This window comes from Equus caballus, chromosome 14 (assembly GCF_041296265.1).
Source record: "Equus caballus isolate H_3958 breed thoroughbred chromosome 14, TB-T2T, whole genome shotgun sequence".
In the NCBI taxonomy this organism is placed as follows: domain Eukaryota; kingdom Metazoa; phylum Chordata; class Mammalia; order Perissodactyla; family Equidae; genus Equus; species Equus caballus.
In genome coordinates, this window is record NC_091697.1 from 13667641 (window position 1) to 13689205 (window position 21565).

The following is a 21565-nucleotide window of genomic DNA, read 5'->3' on the forward strand; positions in this document are numbered from 1 at the left end:
AATGCTGATGCTGCCGGTCTGGGGACCACAGATTGAGAACCATGCTTATATATGCACACGGACAAGATATACATACTGCTCGGTGACTTGCTGTCTTTTGCAAAATTTATCGCAGACATTATTCACGTGGTTCTGACCCACACTGGTATGCAGCAGAGTGTGTATTATTCCACTGTGTGGATGTACCTTATTTATTTGATATCAAAGGCATTTAAATTGTTGCAGCTTTTTTGTTATTACGATAACAGTACATCCTGTTTGTCTGAGTAGTGTATTTCTGCAGGCTTTTCTGTAAGACAATTTCCTAGAAGCCGAATTGTTGGTAAATGGGCATGCACATATAAAATTTGACACATTTCATTGCTCTCCAGAAAGATCCTACTAAAATTTACTTCTGCTTACCAGTGTAAGAGTCTCAGTTTCCTTACACTCTGGTCAAAGACAGAGTGTGATCTGACTTTGCCAGTCGGAGGAGAGGCAGATTGTATTTCACTCCTTGTAATACAGTTTCTTTTGTTATTTGTGATGTTACGCATTTTAAATATTGACCATTAACATTTCTCGTTAGGACATCATCTTTGCCCATTTTTCATTCTTATTGTTTCATAGAGGCTAGTTATTTAATGATAAATATTCAGCCTTTATAATACAGGTTGCAAATATTTTCCAATTTATCAAATACTTTTATTTACCTTTTTTGATGTGGAGGAAAAATTAATTCACCTTATATTTTATGTAAGATGTATTATATATTTTCTTTCATGTTACTTTCCTTCTTGATTTTATGTTTAGAAAGCCTTTTCCAATCTGATATCATTTGTTTATTCATTTATTCAACAATTATTTTTGCTTACTACTATGTACTAGAAGCTTTCCAAGGCACTGGGTATAAACAGCTAAAAATCCTGTCCTCATGAATCTTGCATTTTGGTATGAAGAGACAGACAGTAAGCAAAATAATAAAGAATTGATATAGGGGCCGGCCCTGTGGCTGAGTGGTTAAATTCATGCACTCCCCTTTGGTGACCGGGGGTTTGCAGTTCAGATGCTGGGCATGGACCTACACACGTCTCATCAAGCCATGCTGTGGCAGCATCCCACGTAGAAGAACTAGAATGACTTGCAACTACGATATACAACTATGTACTGGGACTTTGGGGAGAAAAAAAAAAAAGATTGGCAACAGATGTTAGCTCAGGGCCAATCTTCCTCACCAAAAAAAAAAAAGAATTGATATAGTATTTTAGAAGCTGATGATGCTATGGAGAAAAAAGCAGGGGAGGATGATATGAATATTTGCTTAGATTTTCTTCAGTTTGTTTTTATAATTTCATTTTTCAATTTTTAATTTTACATTCATTTACAAATTATCTTGGGGTAAGGCCTGAGGTGTGGTTTAAACCTGTCTTTTATCTAAATTTATTTATTGAATATATTGTTCTTTCTCTATCTGAAATATCAACTTTAGGGTCCACTCAGTACTTACAGATTTGGGTCTATTTTCTTTCCTTTTTATTCTGTTTCATTGACCCACCTCTGTTATGGTCTCAGGAAGAAGTTTTTTTTTGTTCCTTTATGTATATTGTATTCTCTAATATTGCAACTTCTCCCTTCTTTTCACTCTTTTTCAGTCCTCTTTGGGCTATTCTGATCTGCTTATACTTGCTGATGAATTTTACAATCATATTGTCAAGTTTCAAATAAAATCACTTTGGGATTGTAGTTAATAATGTTAAATTTGTAGATTAATTTTAACGTCTTAAAATTGATACAGTATCGTCCCTCTAAGAACTTCGCTTGTATAACAGTGCATTCTGTTATCTTTATATTCTCCATCAAAGGATTAATATTTTTCATTTGGGTGGTGTGCGTTTCTCTGTAAAGCTATTTCAAGATGTTTTATATTTTTGTTGTTATTGTGAAAATTGCATACTATGCTTTTTAACTGGATATTAGTGCCATGTAAGGAAGCTAGTGGGTTTTAAATTATATGTGAAATAATTTAATATGTAATATTAATTACATATGTATTCCACACACACACACACACACACACACACAGATATGGCCTGGACTGCCTACTGAACAATTTTAATAAAGTTGCAGTGGAATCTCTTGGACTTCTATGTAGTATTGTGTGATCCATGAATAATGGATAGATGCCTCTGCCTTTCCAATTTTTATACAGTATTGCTGCATCTTCTATTTTCTCATTGCCAACCATTTCCAGAATGCTGCTAAGTAAAAGCTGAGACAATTTCCATTTCTTGTTCTTGGCTTTAATGAGAATCCCTCCATTGTCTCATCGGTAAATATGATGGAGCCCACATTTCTCGAACACTTAACATTTTCCAGGGCGTGCCTTGTGCTAGGCGCTGGAGGTCAGGAGCGTTTTATGTGTAGATGTTCTCAGCACTCACTTCTTGTCCTTTTATGACATGCCCTCCCTACAAGCAAGGTTTTTAAAAAATTTGTTAATTCACTCCTTATTTTACTAAGTGTTCCTACAGACTTTTTTTTTCCATGAAAGGTAAGTGAGGACTTCATTTCCTTGGTCCTTTTCTGTCAGAGAATTTCTTTTTTGCTGCTTTCACAAAGGGTTTCCAACCTGCCTGAAGAGACAGTGCCTGGTTCCAGCTGTTTTTCATCAGAACTGCATACTTTGTTTCATTGTCTCTGGCATCTAATGCTGCGATGGAGGAGATTGCCAACAATTTAATTTCTGTTTCTTTGCGTTTGACCTGGAACCCCGCCCCTCGGGTGGAACTAAAGTATCAAGATGTATCTAAATGTTGCTGTATTTTTTCACTTTTTTTCTGTGGTAATAAATGAGCCCTTCCATTTTGTCTCTTTTAGTATGTTTTCAGTTTCTCTTTCTCTCTCTCTCCCCGTCTCTTCCTCCTCTCTCTTTCTCCCTCCCTCCTCCTCTCTCTCACCCTCCCTTCCCTCTCTCTTTCTTTGTCGTCTTCTCTCTCTCTGTCCCCCTCCGTCTCCCTCTTTCACCCTCTTTCTGTCCTCCAGAGAGGCTCACTAGCCTCTGGGTGTGAATATGTTTGAAGTGAGGTAATCCTGGGGCTGGCTCGGTGGCATAGTGATTAAGTTTGTGTGTTCTGCTTCAGAGGCCTGGGGTTCACCGGTTTGGATCCTGGGTGCAGACCTACACACCACTCATCAAGCCATGCTGTGGCGGTGCCCACATCGGGGAACTAGAAGGACTTACAAGTAGGATATACCACTGGAGCTTTGGGGAGGAAGAAAAAGAGGAAGATTGGCAACAGATGTTAGTTCAGGGCCAATCTTCCTCACCAAAAAGCATACCTTAAAAAAAAATTGGAAAAAAAGTGATAATCCTAGTTGTGGTCATTTAGTTTATATTTCATTCGTTGTATGTTTTCAGGGTTTCCAGTTTGTATTGTCCATCACCATCATCAACATAGCTAGAGGAGCCATTATAAAAGTAGTTTCTAATTAGCTTTATCTTTTTTTCTTTTTTTTTTTACATTCAGAAAGAGCTTCTTCAATTTGTTTTGCTCAACAAGGTGTTGAAATTTCCTATATTGTCAGTTCAGCTCTTTACCACCTTTTGTGTTTTAATTCTGTAAATCATTCTTTCTTTCCTTGAATTAATTCCTTAACTTGGTCAGCTTCCTCTTTTTTTCCCTCAGTAAATTGCCTTATTATTTCCTCTTACTTTACAGGGTCTGTGTTTCTGTGATTTCCTTGAGAGTGAAAAGCAGATGGTATCTAAAATATCCCCGAGCAGTTTTTCTTGAAATACGATCCTCCGCTCTTGTCTGTTGGGTTCTGTTTAAATCCTCCTTCACGGTTACACATCTTTTTCACAAGCCTCTTGTGGTGGTGGAGGTGGTGCTTGTTCTTTTTAAATTTGTCGTTGAATGTGGACAGCCATATTCCAGCTTATTGTTTGCCCCAAAATTGCACAGCATTTTTCGAGGATGTTGCTGTGTTTACCCATGTGCCATTGGGATCCTTATCTGCGATCTAGTAAGATTGTTGTACGATGAAGTGAGATAATGTGTTTCAGGAGCTGAATCCATTGGCTAATGCTTGTTACTATTATTGTTATTACAATATTTTCTCAAGTTGGAGAGGAGGATGACCAAGGTTGGTCTCAAAAGGTCAAGGAGACCACAGCCTTGGGTGGGATGTGAAGGAGCTTTGGAGACCAAGGCAGTCCTGTCAGCAACTTCTCCACGCTTGCTAAAACTCCATGCCCGTGTCTGTTTGGTTGCTTGGTGGCAAAGTGGTGTGACTGAATCAGGCTCCCTTCTTGATGCTACTGGCTACTTATCAGGGCTGCGCTCTCCCTCAGCTTCCTGTTTTTTGCGTCTCTAAGAGAGTCCTTATGGGATGCTGTTTGATTTCCCTCAGATTACATCTTGCTGTCAATACTCTCCAGAAAGGAAGTTGTCTGGTAGTTCATTTCAGTGTCCTTACATCTGCAGCGTACGTCACCTATGTTTGTCAAAGTATTGACAAGTAGATGGCACCCTTCTGTAGATTCAGTGCTAGGGTGAAGTGCCCGTTTCATTTGTTCTCTGCTTGGTTCCTCTGTGTGTGAGTGCATGTGTGCATGTGTGTGTGTGTGTGTGTCCCCACATCAGAGATAGAACATTAGTCCAATTCTCACACCTCCATTTTCCCACAAGTCTTCTACTCATATAGTGCCAGCTCAGTTGTCAGTGTTCAATCCACTGAATCTCCGTGTCAATGGCACACACATGTACTGTGAGAGTTATCACAATCAGCTTTAATTATTCCTTTAAATTATTGTTGCCGGGGCTGGCCGAGTGGTTAAGTTCGTGCGCTCCACTGCGGTGGTCCAGGGTTTTGCTGGTTCAGATCCTGGCCGTGGACATGGCACCGCTCATCAAGCCATGCTGAGGCGGCATCCCACGTGCCACAACTAGAGGGACCTGCAACTAAGATATACAGCTATGTACTGGGGGGGATTTGGGGAGATAAAGCAGAAAAAAAAAATTGCTCTCTTCAGTAGACCATGAGCTTTCATAGAGACTGCCCTTACTCATTTTTTTAAAGTTGAACTTTTTATTTTGAAATAATGTAAGTTCACAGACAATAGTAAGAAATAATACAGAGAGGGTCCACCTGTCCCTTATGCCGTTTGCCCGATGGTAGCATGGTAATACCTCACAGAACTACAGTACAGATCCCAACTAGGATATTGACATTGATGAAATCCACTGACCTTTTTCAGTTTTCCCCACTTTTACTTGTACTCATTTGTGTGCATGAATGTGTCTGTAGGTTGTGCGTGTTGTGTGCACATGCGTATTTACTTCTGTGCAATTTTATCACATGCATAGGTGTGTGAGTCCTCTACCACAGGCAGGATACAGAAGCATTTCCATCACCACAAGGATTCCTCATGTGACCTTTTATAGCCACACCCGTATTCCTCCCAACATTAACCCCCACAATCCCTAGATCCTGGGAACTACTAATCTGCTCTCCATTTTTATAATTCTGTCATTTCGAGAATGTTATATAAATGGAATCATGCTGTATGCTACCTTTTGAGGTTGGCTTTTTGCACTCAAGGTAATTCCCTGGACATTCATCCAAGTTGTTACGTGTGTCAGTAGTTTATTCCTTTTTGTTGCTGAGCAGTATTCCATGGTATGACTGTAGCCCAACTTAACTGTTCATCTGTTGAAAGACTTCAGAGCTGTTTCTAGTTTTGCTTATTAGGAAAAAAGCTGCTACGAACATTAGTATGCAGGTTTTTGTGTGAACGTAAGTTTCCATTTCGCCAGGCTAAATGCCCAAGAGTGCAGTTGCTAGATCATATGACAGTTTCACGTTTAGTTTTATAAGAAACTGTCAAACTGTTTTCCAGAGTGGTGGTACCATTTTACATTCCCACCAGTGATGTGTGAGTGATTCAGGTTCTCTGCATCCTCGCCAGCGTTGGAGTTGTCACTGTTTTTAATTTTAGCCTTTCAGCCAGGTATATGGTGATACCTCATTGTGGCTTTAATTGGCATTTCCCTAATGGCTAATGATGTCAATTATCTTTTCATGTGTTCATTTGCTATTTGTATATCTTCTTCAGTGAAATATCTGTTCATGTCTTGTTTATATTGTCCAGTTGGATTGTTTGATTTTTAACATTGGGTTTTGAGAGTTCCTTATTTACTCCAGATATTAGTCCTTTGTGGGCTATGTGATCTGCACATATTTTATTCCAGTTTGTAGCTTGTGTTTTTATCTTCTTACTAGGACCTTTTGCAGAGCAAAAGTTTTTAATTTTAATGAGGTAAAGTTTATCAAAATTTCCTTGTATGAATCTTGCTATTGGTGTCAAGTCTAAGGAATTCTTTGTCTCGCCAGGATCTCAAAGATTTTCTCTTGTTTTTATTCTAAAAATGTTATAATTTTACATTTAAGCTCATAACTTGTTTTGTTATCTTTCCTATAAGGTTTGAGGTTTTGTTCTATGTTCATTTTTCTTCCTGTGCAAATTGTCCAATTGCATCATTTGTTGAAAAGGCTGCCTTTCCTGCATTGAATTGCTTTTGCACTTTTGTCTGAAATCACTTGGGCATATTTGTGTGGATCTATTTTTGAGTTCTCCATTCTGTTCCATTGATCTGTGTGTCTTTTCCTCCATCAGAGCCACACTGTCTTGATTACTGTAGCTATACAGTAAGCCTTAAAGTGAGCGATTCCTCTCACTTTGTTTTTCTTTTTCAAGATTATTTTAAATATTCTAGGGCCTGTACCTTGCTGTATAAATTTTGGAATACATTTGTCTATTTCTACAAAAACCTTGTGTAGATTTTGATAGGAATTCGTTAAATCTATAGATCAACTTCGGGAAATTTGGCATCTTTACTATGTTGAGTCTTTCAATTCCTGAACATGATATGTCTCTCCATTTATTTAGATCTTCTTTGATTACTTTTATTTGCATTTCGTAATTTTCAGCATACAAATATTGTACTTGTCTTGTTAAATTTACAACTTTTATTTGCAGCGGTTGTAAATGATACTGTGTTTTTAATTTTCATTTATACATATTCATTGTTAGTATGAACGTGCTGTTGGTTTTTGTGTGTTGATCTTGTATCCTGTCACCTTGATGAGCACACTTATTCCTTCTAGAAGGTTTGGAGGAATAGATTCCTTGGGATTTTTGTCAACAACCATGTTATTTGCAAATGGGGTAGTTTCACTTCTCCTTTCCAGGCTGTGTAGTTTTATTATGGTTTTCTTTGCCTTAATGCAGTGGCTAAAACTTCCAGTATTATGTTGAATAAGAATGTTGAGAGTGGACCTCCTTGCCTTGTTTCTGATATTAGTGAGAAAATGTATAGTCTTTCACCATCAAGTATGATGATCTTTATCAAGTTGATTTAGTTCCCCTCTATTCCTAACTTGCTGAGAGTTTTTATCATGAATGGTGTTGGATTTTGTCAAATGGTTTTGCTGCATCGGTTTTTTCTTCTTTAGCCTTTCGATACGGTGAATTACATTGATTGATTTTTGAGTTGGCCTTGCACACCTGAAATAAATCCCAGTTGGTCATGGTATGTAATTCTTTTCATACATTGTTGAATTTGCTAATATTTTCTTAAGGATTTTGCATCACAGTTCATGACAGATATTGATCTGTATTTTCCTTCTTTATATTGTCTTTGTGCTTTTTTTTAAACAGGATCATACAGGCCTCATAAAATTATTTGAGAAGGGGTTCCTCCTCTTTTATTTTGGAGAAGAGATTGTATGTAGTTGGTGTTTATTCTTCTTTAAAACGTTTGGTAAAATTCTGTAGCAAAACCATCTGTGTCCAGAGATTTTCTCTTTTGGGAGTGTTACAATCAGGAATTCAACTTCTTTAATAGTTATAGGGGTGTTCAAACTTTCTGTTTCATCTTCCTTGAGTTTTGATAGTGTGTGATTTTTGAGAAATTGTCCATTTCTTCTAAGTTGTTGAATTTATGAGCATAAAGTTGTTCATGGTAATTTCTTGTTATATTTTTTCGTTTTTTCTTTTCTTTTTTTTGTTTTTTTGAGAAAGATCAGCCCTGAGCTAACATCTGCCTGCAGTCCTCCTCTTTTTGCTGAGGAAGACTGGCCCTGAGCTAACATCCATGCCCAGCTTCCTCTATTTTATATGTGGGATGCCTGCCACAGCATGGCTTGACAAGTGGTGCGTAGGTCTGCACCTGGGATCCGAACCGGTTAACCCCGGCCACCAAAGTGGAACGTGTGAACCTAACGCTGTGCCACCAGACTGGCCCCTCTTGTTATCTTTTTAATAGCTCCAAGATCTGTAGTGATATCTCCTATTTCATTTCCGATATTGATGACTTGTGTCCTCTCTTTTTTATTTTTGTCAGTTTTTCTTGAGTTTTAGCTATTTTACTGATTTTTTTCAAACAACCAGTTTTTTCTTTCATTGATTTCTCTATTGTTTTCCTATTTTCAATTTCATTGATTTCTGCCTTTATTATTGCTTACCTATGCTTTCTTTGGGTTTATTTTGTTCTTTTTCTAGTTTCTTGAGGTAGGAATTTAGCTTATTAGTTTGAGATCTTTCTTCTTTTCTAAAGTTATCATTTAATGCTATAAATTTCCCTGTTTGTACTGCTTTAGCTGCATTACACGTATCTTGATATGTTTTATTTTCATTTTCATTTAGTTCTGTATATTTTTCTTTCTTTTGAGACTTCCTCTTGGACCCATAAATTATTCAGAACTGTGTTATTCAATTTCCAAATGTTTAGAGGTTTTTCCTGTTGTCTGTTAATGCTTTTTAGTTTGGTGTCATTGTGATCAGAGAAAATAGTTTGTTTGATTCCAGTTCTTTTAAGTTTATTGAGATTTATTTTATGTCCCAGGGTATTAGCTATCTTGGTGGATATTCTATGGTGCTTGAAAAAATGTATATTCTGCTGTTGTAGGGTGGAATTTTATGTATATGTCATCTGAATCCTATTGGCTGATTGTATTTAGACCTTCTGTATCTTTTCTGATTTCCTGTAGTGGTTCTATCATTTTCTGAGAATGAAGTGTAAATGTTCCCAATTCTATCTGCAGATTTGTCTATTTCTCCTTTTATCACTATCAGTTTTTGCTTAATGTTTTTCAGGCTCTGTTGTTTGATAAGAAACACATTTAGAATCATTCTCTTACTCATTTTTATATTTCTAATACAGGGCCCAGCATATAATATGTGCTTTCAATAAATATTCCCTGAATTACTTAGCAAGTTAAAATTAAATAAGTACGTAGGTGAAAGATAGAAAATATTTCATTTTCTCAAGCTGCAATTCCCCCCCCCGGTTGTATAAATTATGCATCATATAGTGTTCAATTAAATCTTATTATTTCCTCATTTATGTTTATTAGTGTTGATTCAAAAATTAAGTTTGAGAAGGAGCAAACTTAGCAGAAAAAGCACAGACTTTCAAGTGAGATGGATTTGATTTTAGATATGAGCTGTGTGGCCAAACAGAAAATTTATCCTTTTTACTTTTCAGCTTTTTTGTCGGAAAGTGAAAATCATGACAGTCTATCCATTAGGAAACTTTTGGTGACAGAACTTCTGGCTTAAATAACAATAAAAAATTGGTTTATTTAACAGAAAATTTTGGCAGTAACTCATCCTAGGTGTGGCTTTATCCAGTCCCGAGCTTCATTTTGTCATCAGGGAATCTAGCTGTATTTCTTGATGATTCTCTAAATTTGGTCTTCCCTTAGTGCCAGTTTTATCCTCCTAGTGGCTTCCCTCATAGTGGCCAAAATGACTTTCACTGTTCCAGACCTCACAGCTTCTCACCTTCCCACCACAGCTTGGCTTGGAAAGGGTGAGCATCTCTTTGGGCCGTGCCTGCAGGGACTTGTTCCCCAGAAGTGCCACAGACGTTTTCTTGCTTCTCATTGGCTTTCGCTGGATCACATGTGCATCCCTGAACCAATCACCATAACTAGTAAGACAGAGCTAAGAGTGATGTCAGTCCCAGTCATACCACTTGCCTGAGAATAAGGGTCTTTGTGGGAAATGGAATGCAGGGGAGTCAGACAACACATATCTGTTGTAGTTGCCAATATTTCAAGATTGTTATGAGGATTAGAAATAATATGCAGAGGGTACCCTTTGTAGAGCCTGGAATGGTTAGTTACATGTCCAGTAACTCTTGATATCGTAATGATGATGATGATTTGTAGAGTTTAAGTAGATGTCTCCAGAAGGTTCTTAGAATATTGTAGGGATGCCTGCAAGATAATTTGAGTTTTGAAAGTGGTTTTCTTGTGTATGTGAGGAAGATTGACCCTGAACTAACATTTGTTGCCAATCTTCCTCTTCTTTGTTTGAGGAAGACTGTCATTGAACCAACATCTGCGCCAATCTTCCTCCACTTTATGTGGGATGCTGCCACAGTGTGGCTTGACAAGCAGTGCTGGGTCCATGCCAGGATCCGAACCTGTGAACCCCAGGCTGCTGAAGTGTGGTGCACAAACCTAACCACTATGCTACCCCGCTGGCCTCTGAAAGTGTTTTTATCAAAAATGACACTTAACTTCTGAGGTCCAGGGAGATCTAATGACAATGGACTCTTAGCTGATCTTTCTATCTGTGGTCTAGCGTCCTTCAGACCATTCTGCATGTCGCCTCCAGGCTGAAATTCCTAACCTATAAATCTGATCAAATCACTACCCCAGTCGCAAGCTTCGGATGTCTCTCATTGTCTACAGCAGTGCCTTTCAGACTTTATTTGCATATGAGTCACACAGAGTATTGTTAAAACTCAGATTTTGATCTGGTCATTTCTAACAAGTTCCCGAGTATTGCTGCTCTGGGGGTGCACTTGGAGAAGATAGGCCTATAGAATAAAGAACAAACACTCTTATGTGGCCAAGACCTCAATAATCTGACCTCACCTACATCCATAGCCTCTTCTCCCATCATGCCCCAGCCTGCCCCACGCATTGCAGCCTTGCCTAAATGCTACAGGCATTTGCATCCCATTGACCTTTCACAAGGCCGTCTTTCTGTTTGAAAACTGTGTCCCCTCTGCCATCTTCCTTTCCAAGTCTTACTATTGCCGAATAATCTTCTAGTCTTTTGTTGGAAAGTTTATTTGACATGCCTTCCCGTGATCAGTTAAGAGCTCTTCCTATACAGTCTCATAGCACTGGATTCTTTTTGTCTCTGCCTTCCTATACAAATACTATTTTCTTGGTGATAGAAAGGGCTGCTTTTTTTAATGTTGGTAAAAACAACAGAAACAGTTTATTATGTGCTGAATCCTGGGTTAAAGACTTCCCATGTATTATCACATTCAGTCTCATGTAGTCCTCACATCTACCCTGGGAGGTAATTATTTCTTAACGTGTTAATCAGGACTCCCACTTGCAAAGGACAGAGTCTGGACACTGAATTCAGTTGACCCTTTAAAACAGAAGACTTTGTTGGTTCATATCACTGAACACTCCTGGGAGTAGGTATAGTCACACATATGGTTCAACCACAGACTGGATGAACAATATTCATGGTATATCTATCTGGCAAAGGACTCATGTCCAGAATGTATAAAGAATGCCTACAAATATATGCCTACAAAGTATAGATACACAAGAGCATTAAAACGGGCAAAAGGCTTGAACAGACAGTGTGTGAAAGAAGATGTACAAATAGCCAATAAATGGGGAAAAAAATGTTCAATATCATTAGTCATCCAGGAATACAAATGAAAACCACAATGAGATACTCTTCTGCAACCACTAGAATGGCAAAAACAAGCAAAACAAAACAAAAAACAAAATTGTCAAATCAAGTATTAGGATATGGAGCAGCTGCTGGTACATTACATTGCTTGCTGTGGGGAATATCAAATGGTACAACCATTTTGGAGAACTGCTTGTTAATTTCTTATAAAGTTAAACATCCGTTTACCTACTGACCCAGAAATTCCACTCCTAGTTATTTACCCAAGAGACATGTAGCTGTGTGTCCACGAAAAGACTTAAATAGCAATGCTCACAGCAGCTATATCACAATAGCCAAAACCTGGAAACAACTGAAATGTCCATCATTGGGTGAATGGATAGATAAATTGTGGTATATATTGACAGAGTGGGATATTATTCAACAACAGTAGGACAAGCAACTGATATATACAACAATATGGCTGTAGTTCAAAAACATTTTGTTGAGCAAATGAAGCCAGACACAAAAGGATATTTTTGTATGATAATATTTACTCATGATGATAGAAGTAAAAAAATGGTTGTTTCTAAGGGGCAGGGAATTGATCTGAAAGGGGCGTAAAGGGACTATCTGGGGTGATAGAGGTGTTGTATATCTTGTGTTCAGTGGGGGTTGCTTGGAAGTTTGCACTTGTCAAAACTCATTAAACCAAACACTTAAGAACTGTGTATTTTATTGTAAGAAAATTATACCTCCATAAAAATAATTATATAGTACAGGGGAAACTTGAAATAGAAGATGCTCACTGCTGTTACTGTGTCCATTTTATAGTAGAGATAAGTTTGAACTCAGAGACATCAAATGGCTTGCACAAGTTCACATAGCTGGTATGTGGTCTGCAAAGACTCCCAATAGCTGTACACTAACCACTCTATCATTCCATCTTCCTGGCATCTGCTACAAGATCTGGTGTGTAGTAGGAGTTCAGTGAATGGTTATAGAGTGAATGAAAGCGTTTGTGATGAGTGCTGGTAGAGTTGTGCCTTACCCAGGTAGTGGAGCCACAAATTCAGGAAGGTACGAGAGATGTAGAGGTGTGTCCTCATGCTAGGGTTAGTGCAAGGGCTGGCCCTGATACCCCCATCCCAGGAATAGTTTGTGTTTCTGGGAATGAACTGTACCTACAGCAGCTAGATTTGCAGGACTTGTGGGAATGAGCATGTTGGTAGATGGACCACGATGACCACACAGTGCCATGTCTGGGTCTATATGTAGCTTTTGCAGAAAGCGAGTCTGAACCGCGTCGCCTATTTCCCTGGTATGGAATGGGAAATGAGAAACAAGAACATCTTTCTCCCCGACGAAGGAGTTCCCAGTGATTTTTCTGCACAAGGGGTTGTGTCACTTCTCTGCTTAAACTCACTGGTGTTCCCCATTGTCGAAGTGTGAATCCCACCCAACTAAGGATGTCTAGAGTCTGTGAAGCCCTCTCTATACAATTTTGGGGACCCTTTTCAAGGAAAATGGAAATAAAAATATATTTCAAGTAAATAAACATGACCACGTGAACATGCTGTAGGGCTCCTCCCAAGGTCTTGGATTGGCCCCAAGCAAGTGAGGGGCTAACTAAAGCTTCGCCTTCGTTAGCTTCGGGGTAAAATTGCCTCTGTGCCCAAAGATTTTCACGTAATCTGATTCCTTCCTATCTCACTCAACTTGTCCCCTTACTGCTCATTTTTCCAACCCTCCACGCAGTTCCTGCCTCATGGAACTTCCCGGAATTGACTAGGCTAGTGGTTTCAACATCCATTCGGCCCAGTGTTCCCTGTCTATTACCAATATTTTGGAGGACCTCCTGAGGTGAAATTCATAGACAATATAACCGTTCCACATGCCTGATAAAAAATCAATATTATCTAATTGTAATCTAAAGGAGAAATAAAAATGAAATAATTTATTATAAAATAATATGCATACCAATATGTAAATGCTTGGTTATGATGACACCAAAAGGCTAACCATGTACCCCTGATTTACGAACTCCCACTTTCCTCCCCTACCCTCACCCCATAGGGCTTGGTGCCTTCAGCATTGGGAAGCATTGTACAGGATCATTTCTGACTCTGGTTTTAGCAGACCCTATACCTTCTCTCCGGGCTGCCTTCCCCCACTGGTCCTATCTTCTAAAATCCTCCAGAACCAAGGCTCAGACAGTGGCCCTCATCTCAGCCCTCCCAGAAGCTTCCATTGACAGCTCACTTCTCCAGAGGCGATCGATACCTTTGTCATCTGTACCTCCAACATCCATCCAGACTTGTGGTTTGCCCTAGCTGAACCACATCATTCCTACAAATTTATCTAAACCATTTCAGTTAATGACCAAGACATTCAACTCCATATTGAGTGTTTCACATCCTTTTGTCTTAGTACAAATTAAAATAAGTTTTGAAGGAAGAAAATTGACCAAAACTTGACTCTTTAGAGATTCAAAGTAAGAAAATAAGAAAGTAAACAGAGGAAGAAGTCCCTAAGGACATAGAGCGTTTCTGAAATGTACTCGAGATTTGTTCAGTGTTTATTCGACATGTAAAATTAACATGAAGTTGTCTTGAGACAAATTATCTTTTTTTAAATATTTTTAGATGTCTGGCCATAAAGAACACCTGGACGAATGGACAGACGCTCCAAAGGGAATGCAATCTTGAGGGGCGAACTGGGTCCAGGTGGAGGGATTGTTTGAGAGACGTGGACAGGGAGCTGCGTCTTGGGGTCTGGCATCCGGACAGAAGGCTCCTGGGTCTGCGATCAGCATGGGATGCCTTTCTAAGGGCTTGATATGGTGATGGAGGCTTCTTCATTGTTGGCCTCAGATGGGTGGCCCTCTGGCTTCCTAGATGCTCCTAGGTTGATGAGGGACTGACCAGAGTAGGGGAGCTGAATCAGAGAATGATGACCCCCAGGGGAGGAGCCGTTAGAGCAGAAGGGAAGTCAAGGGCGTTTGGAAGGAGACAGATTTGAGATTGAATCTAAGCTCTGTCTCTGCTAAATAGGGAGATTTGGGATAAAAAATTTTACCTCCTAGTTCCCCAGTTTTCTCATCTTCAAAATGGGGCTAAAATAGCACATACTGAAAAATTCATTTTAAGTGAAAATTATACTTGATTGTACATGTTAAAAATTTAAGTCAATACCTGGAACACGGTCAGTAATCAATACATGATAGCAATGATTGCAATCATTACAATTGGAATTATAAAAACAGCAATATAATAAGAATAGAAATTACAATAACAAAATGCTAACAAGATCAGATCCCCATTGAGGACTTAGGGTATAACCCAAGAAAAGGCAGAAGCCCATTTAGATGGTGGCCAGGTGGTAAGGATGGGGCAAAAGCAGCCCTTTGGCTTCCCTGGGTGTCCAGGATCAGATTTCAAAGACACCAGTTATCTAATGCAGGAATACTTCTTAATATTATTGTTCATGGTAACTTTTATTGTTTATCGTAGTTTGTAGTAAAGAAGTCAATCCTGCCCAAGACATCTGGTCTTTGTCTTTGGCTTACTGGGAGGTGATCCAGTGTTCTGCTTGATAGGACATGGTTTTTGTTTTGCTTGGGACCTGGGGTCACACTGGGTGGTGAAACAATACGATTTAGGGTGGGGGATGGCCACACGTTGGGGTAAGGGTGAGCCATGCCAGAAAGGCCAACAATGTGATTTGGGGTGGGGGCTTTGGGACACGGGTGGAAGGGTGGAGACTGAGACTGAGATCAGCCACAAGGGCAATCCCTCATGTTGACATAGTGAAGTCCCCTGAGAACTCTGATCATGGAGGCTCAAGGAGCATCCTTGGGTGGCACTGTTCTGTGCATATTGTCACACATGGATGCCAGGAAGGTAACGTGTCCTTAACTCCATGGGGAGAAGACAACGGGACCTCCCCTTTTAGCACTTTTCCTGGACTCTACTCCATACATCTCTTCCTTTGGCTCATCTTTTCTGTATCCTTTCTCTGTGTAAGCTATAATTATGAGCATAACAATTTTCAGTGAGTTTTGTGAGGTTTTTTTAGTGAATTATCAAACTTTAGGGTATTTTTGGGAACCCATCAAACTTGCGGTTGGTGTCAGAAGTGAGGCAGTCTTGGGGACTGTGCCCTCTAACTTCAAGTTGTCCTAAACCGTCACAGATAGGAAGCTCACAGAAGGTATAAAGAACATTTAAATTCATCCGTAATCACACCGTTCAAAGAGAATCACAGTTTTATTTTGGTGAACCTCTTTATACATGTGAATATTTGCAAATCTTGTACGTACCGACGTGTAACATAATTTAAAAATGTGTATACCCTAAGCATTTTCCCACGTTATTAAATATTCCTCAAAACAGAACATTTAAGGACAACGTAATATCCCATGGATCTCCTGTAATTTAATCATTACCCAGTTGTTGTGTTTTTAAGTTATTTACAGTTTTCATTATTATAGTTAATTCTTGGATGAACATCCTTGAGTTAAACCTCCACATATGTGCATGATTATTTCTTTAGGATACATTCCTAAAAATGCAATCATTGAGCTTCCTATATTCTGCCAAACTCTCCTAGAAGGTGGGGCTGGCCCAGGGGGTGGGACTTTGGTGTCTACATCCAGACTGGAGCAGCACACACTCCCTGGAACAGTAGAACCTTGGAGGGCAAACAGAACTCAGACCTGAGCAAACTCAGTGACCCACAGGACTTGTTCATATCAAGTACAAGTCACATCGACTATGCACTTGACTTTGTCAAAAATTTTAGAAAGCCTTCAGATTCATAGGGTGGGCTCTCACAGCTCTTTGTAGGGGCAGTCTTGATAGAAAGTTCTTCCTTCTGAGCGGAGTCAGCCAGGTAGCCTTTTGCTTTGCCTAACATTTTGCTTTGGTATCTTCAGATGGTTTTGCTTTCAGAATCGCAAAGACTGAGCTCCCTTGAGGAAACTGAGGCAGTTACCTTCCATCCCTGTCTCTCGTTGATCTAAATGTAAGCAGAGTCATCATATACTCAGTGAAGCTAGTGACCATTAGCTTGTGTTCCATTTGCCACAGAGTTCAGAGGGCAGCCCAGGACTAATGCACAGTTCCTGAAATGAATACACCTTGAGAAGTATCCTCCATCCTTCCTTTGTCAAGTAAGCTGTTGGAACACCTGTGAAAGATTTCTGGATGTGGAGTTTGGAAAGTGAAAGGAATGAGCCTGGGCAACACTGGCACGTAGTGCCCCTGTCTAACTCTATGTCGCAGAAGTTTATGTTCCTGAAATGTCATTTCAGTTCTAGGTGAGAAGGTGAATGGAGAGGGGAAAGCAGAGGGCTATGCCAGCTTCATGTCAGGCAGTTTTCAGCTGCCTTTTCTCTAGACCATTAGTTTATTGATGGTAGGTTGTCTTTCCAGCAAATCTCTTTTGATTGCAAGTGTAATGAAGGCGTATTTTAGTGTCCTTCTAGCTCTAGGGAGAACTCAAGCTGGTTCCTCTCATTCCCACTGAAGTGTCAATGCCAAGGCTGATTCATCTAGATTTTTAGAGCCATCATTCCATCTTGAGGGCTTATGACTACTCTGAGCCATCATAAAGGGGATGTGTCTACGTGGGGTAATTCAGATGGTGCTAAGCAAAGTCTTAGGGCACAGACAGGTTTCTCTTTGTCAAGGATGCTGGCTGCTGTCCTTCCCAGATGCCCAGGAGAAGAGCAATTAACATGATGGTGCACAGTGCTCACCTGAATGGTGGAAAGCAGGCATCAGCTTCAGCCTCCATCCACAAAGCTCCTCCAGGTCCAGGGACCCCAGCCTCTTTCCTTCATCGGCAACGCCAGGCTGTCATTCCCACTCTACTGGGGTGACCCTCGGCAGGGTGCTGGAGACCTCTCGAATCCTGTTCACTTTCCTGGTCCTCCCTTGGGAAGTGAGAAGAGGCTCCTGTATACCCTCCTGTCTGTAATTTTATCCTTAACTCTTGTATTCCATGGGACCTGGTCTCACTGGGTGCCCTGACAGGAGTCTAACCCTCATGTTTCTCTTTTGCTGCTTTTCCTGAGCCTGTGAGATTTTTTTGTGGCGGGAGAAAACCTCATGCTCACAGATCAATGAGCGTATTCTTCTATGCCTATTGTTCAGTGCAGGATTTTGGTCTTTTGAAACTCAAAGGATACGGGCTCTTGAAACTCAAAAACCTTTTTTGCTCAAGACTGTAGTCCTTGCCTTGAGTTTCAAAGGCCTGTTTTGAACCTCAAAGACCAAGCACTGACTCTCTCTCTCTTTGGATACCTGCTAGAAAAAACGCTACACCGGAGTCAGTGGGTGTAGAATGCTCTAGCTATTGAAGGGGTAGGAGGAAATACCTGGAACAAGAAAAAGAAATTACGTCAGCTTCTCTTTCACAATAACCCATCCCAAGTTTCTTCACACAAGAAGAGACTCAGAATTCAAATTCAGGTCAGTCCTCCTTCAGCCTATATGAACCTAAGTGTCTTCTGGAGTTTGTCCAAGGAGAGCAGTAAAATTAGAGTGATGAGTAACCATTGTTGATTATTTACCCCAAGAAGTAAGCTGAGCGTTTTAGATAGAACATCGTATTTTCACAGCAATCCTGTGAAATAGGTGTTATTGTTCTTGTTACCATTTTCCAGATGGGAAAACTGAGACTCCTAGGGATTAGGGACATGGTTAATTAGTGATGGAATTAGAAGAGAAACCCAATCCAGAGCCACATCTCTAAGCTGTGTGAAAAGAGGTGGAGGTGATGCGAGCTTGGTGAGTCAAGGAGTCAAAAGAAAGATTTATTGGACTCTCAAGAGCTAGCAGTAGTGCTCTTTTATTCACAGAATAGCATGGAGTAGTGGGGGACGGGACCCGTGGGCAGTGAGGAGCTGCTGGCATGGGGACGGGACCCGTGGGCAGCGAAGAGCTGCAGGCGTGGGGACAGGACCCATGGGCAGTAAAGAGCTGCAACGTGTTGAGGGTTAGAGCTAAATTTATAAGGCATAGGTATTTGAGTTATTTCTTTACAAGACAAAGGAAAGATCATGAAAAACGTTGTTAAAATGATGTCAGTGTAGGTGGGGTCTGGTTATTGGGTGGTCCTATAACTTTGGGTAAGAATCAGATTGGATTAAGTCAGGACGTCCTATGCTTCCCGGAGGATGATATAGATCAGTATGTAGGGCAGGATGCCTTGGGCTTCTCTCCCTGGGGCAGCCTTGATCCACATCGGAGGGAATGTAAGAAGGGTCAGTATGAAGAGGGTAAATGAAGAAGAGATAAATCGAAGGAGTCTCATCACTGGCCTATTGTACATTCATCTTCCTTTACCAGGAACACCCTTCCCTCAGATCCTGTGAGGTTGAATCCTTTCGTTATTCAAGTTTCGGATCACAATATTATAGACATCATCATCGACCACCCCAGCCAACCACCCACCGCGTGCACACCCAGGACCTCAGCCACATTTTGATGAATCCTGTTTTATTTTTTTAAATAGCATCGCTTCCTCTGGAATGGTCTTGTCATTTATTGATGTTCCTCTGTATTTACTATCTGTCTTCCCTTTCTAGAATCTCTGGAGCATAAGCTTTGAGGTGAGGCACTTGGTGGTTTCGGCCTCTTGTTTATCCTCAGTGTTTAGCACAGTGCCTGGCTTCTACAAGCTTGCTCCATAAATCTATTTGAGTGAGTTTGATTGAGTGAGAAGGAGCACTCAGAAAGGTTAGAAAGAGAAAAGCCCCATCTTGCATATCTCTAAGCCACATTTCAGAATAAAAATGACAAGCTTAACCGCTCATTGCTTTTCAACCTTGACATCAAAGGCTGCTTAGGAAGGTCTGGCTGGTTTGCTTTGGGGCTGCCTCTTTAAGCGAGGATCAGAAAGCACCTTTAATGTTGAGCTTCATTTGTTTATCAAAGACAGAGGAGCCTTTGTCCTCCGTCGCAGCTGGTATGCAGCAAGATGGGAGCATCCTCTGCCTTGTACTTCAGAGGAGCCAAATGTAACTACAACGGTGGTTTTTCAACTCCGAAATAATCCGGGAATGTGCAAGTTCAGCTTAGACACCCTAAGAGGAGGAGAGCAGGGAAAGTTCAGATTATAACCCGCTTCTAAAGCCCTTTATGCAGATGGGAAGACCAGCTGGAGTGAGTTTCTGAAGTTCTGCTTCTTCAGAGAATTTAGGGGTTCACCAGCTTTTGGGCTGTGCCCACCAAAGATGTCATGGGTACCAGGAAAGAAGGCATCTGAAAGGTAGCCACTGCAGCCCCTTCTAGCTTTTTCCCCTGAACTTGACTCATTTGAGTATCACTTTTACAAAATTTTGTCATATCCAAGGACCACCTGTGGTTAATATATGTAATTATATATATAATATTATAATGTATATACACGTATCACACCTGTCACACAGGGATGTGTGTATGTTACTATACTTACTGTCCTTTGTTTATTTTGACTCTGCATTTAAATGAAAACTTTACATCATTAATATAAATGGAAAAGAAGGAGAAGTATCAGTGACCTTAGGTGGAAGGGAATTAGAAACATAACGCAATGAGAAGAAGACAATATTATTAATTCTCTGCCTTTTAAAAATGAGAGATTAGCAAATGTTAGGTGTTAGAGACATCTGAATAACCAAAATTAGACTTTCTCTTTTTTATCAGAAAGAATGAAGGAAAGTTGAAAAGAGTATCTTTCCTCCTGTGTCTGTTGATCTCATCACTGCTGTTTACCTGAAGACATCTGGCAGAACGCCTAAAACGGTGGCCGTGTTTTGTCGGCAGCTTCAAGAACCACTTCACTCTCCAAATCTGGAATCCCGTCTGTAATTTCTGGCCAAGTGATCACCAGGCCTGTCTCCATCATTTGCTCTGAAGGAAGCTCAGTCTTCTGACACAATCCACGCCAAGTTCTCTCTCTTTCGAGTGAGAAAGTCCTGGAACCAGGAGTTTGAGTGGGGTGAGAAGGAAGCGAGTCCTTCGCAGCCTGTGAGAAGACAAGATATTTCAGGCATATGGAACAGCATTTAAAAAGGCAGAAGGAGACAGCACGGCCTATTTTAGGGGAACTGCAAGCAGTTAATTCAGTGTGGCTGGATCCACATAAAATGCCAAAGGGAAGGCAGAGAGGGGTGAAAGAAGAGGTGGGAAAGAGGGAGGCGGGGTGCGGGTGCAGACCCTGGGGAGCCAGCAGGCCATGCTCCTGACTGTGGACTGCAGTTTTGACGCCAGCCAGGTACTTGCTGCCGTCCTTTGCACTGGTATTTATAGGTAAATTGTATTTGGGTGGCAACAGCATTCCCTTCTGGAAGAAATCTATTTTTGCTGCATGAATATATTGATAAGATTTGGGGGTGGGTGGGAGGGATGTGAGGGCTTCTAGGATTTTGTTTACCTTTCTGGGATATGCAGGCTGAGGGCAGAGATGTATTTCTAAGGATCATGAAAGGGGATTTGTAAAAGGCTGGGCAGCCTAAGAGATAAAGGCTGTTAGGGGAGGAATTTCCATTAGGGGAATAACGGAGTGTCTGATGGGAAACTTGAAGAAATTTCTGCTCTCAAGGCAGAAGCAGACACGGAGACACTGACTGAGCATATGTAGTTTATTTAGGAGGTACAGGGACACACCAGGGAGTGAGGGGGCCATACAGGGAAGGAAGGCAGCTGATTAGTGGGCCAGTAGTAAGCCGGCTATCACAGTGGCTGCCTCAAACTTAATCCTGTGGGGTAAACTGAAACTCTGGGAAATGGGGTAAAAAACTGCCTCAGAATCATCGTGCCAAAGGGCAGGTCAGTGGTGAGAGGCCGTCCCCAGGGAGATGTTAATTCCCAGGTGCTG

At 40.6% G+C, this 21565-nt stretch overlaps 1 long non-coding RNA gene and 1 pseudogene across 1 annotated transcript; one reads left to right on the top strand and one right to left on the bottom strand.

The window, feature by feature from the left end:
- LOC138917403 (heparan sulfate glucosamine 3-O-sulfotransferase 4-like) overlaps window positions 1-21565 on the top strand; it is a 144014-nt pseudogene that overhangs the window by 77736 nt on the left and 44713 nt on the right.
- Window positions 15948-20628, bottom strand: LOC138917405 (uncharacterized). The gene is made up of 3 exons (XR_011425362.1): window positions 20461-20628; window positions 17460-17636; window positions 15948-16717 (listed from the first exon to the last, which is right to left on the bottom strand). It is a non-coding gene; the product is annotated as an uncharacterized lncRNA (long non-coding RNA).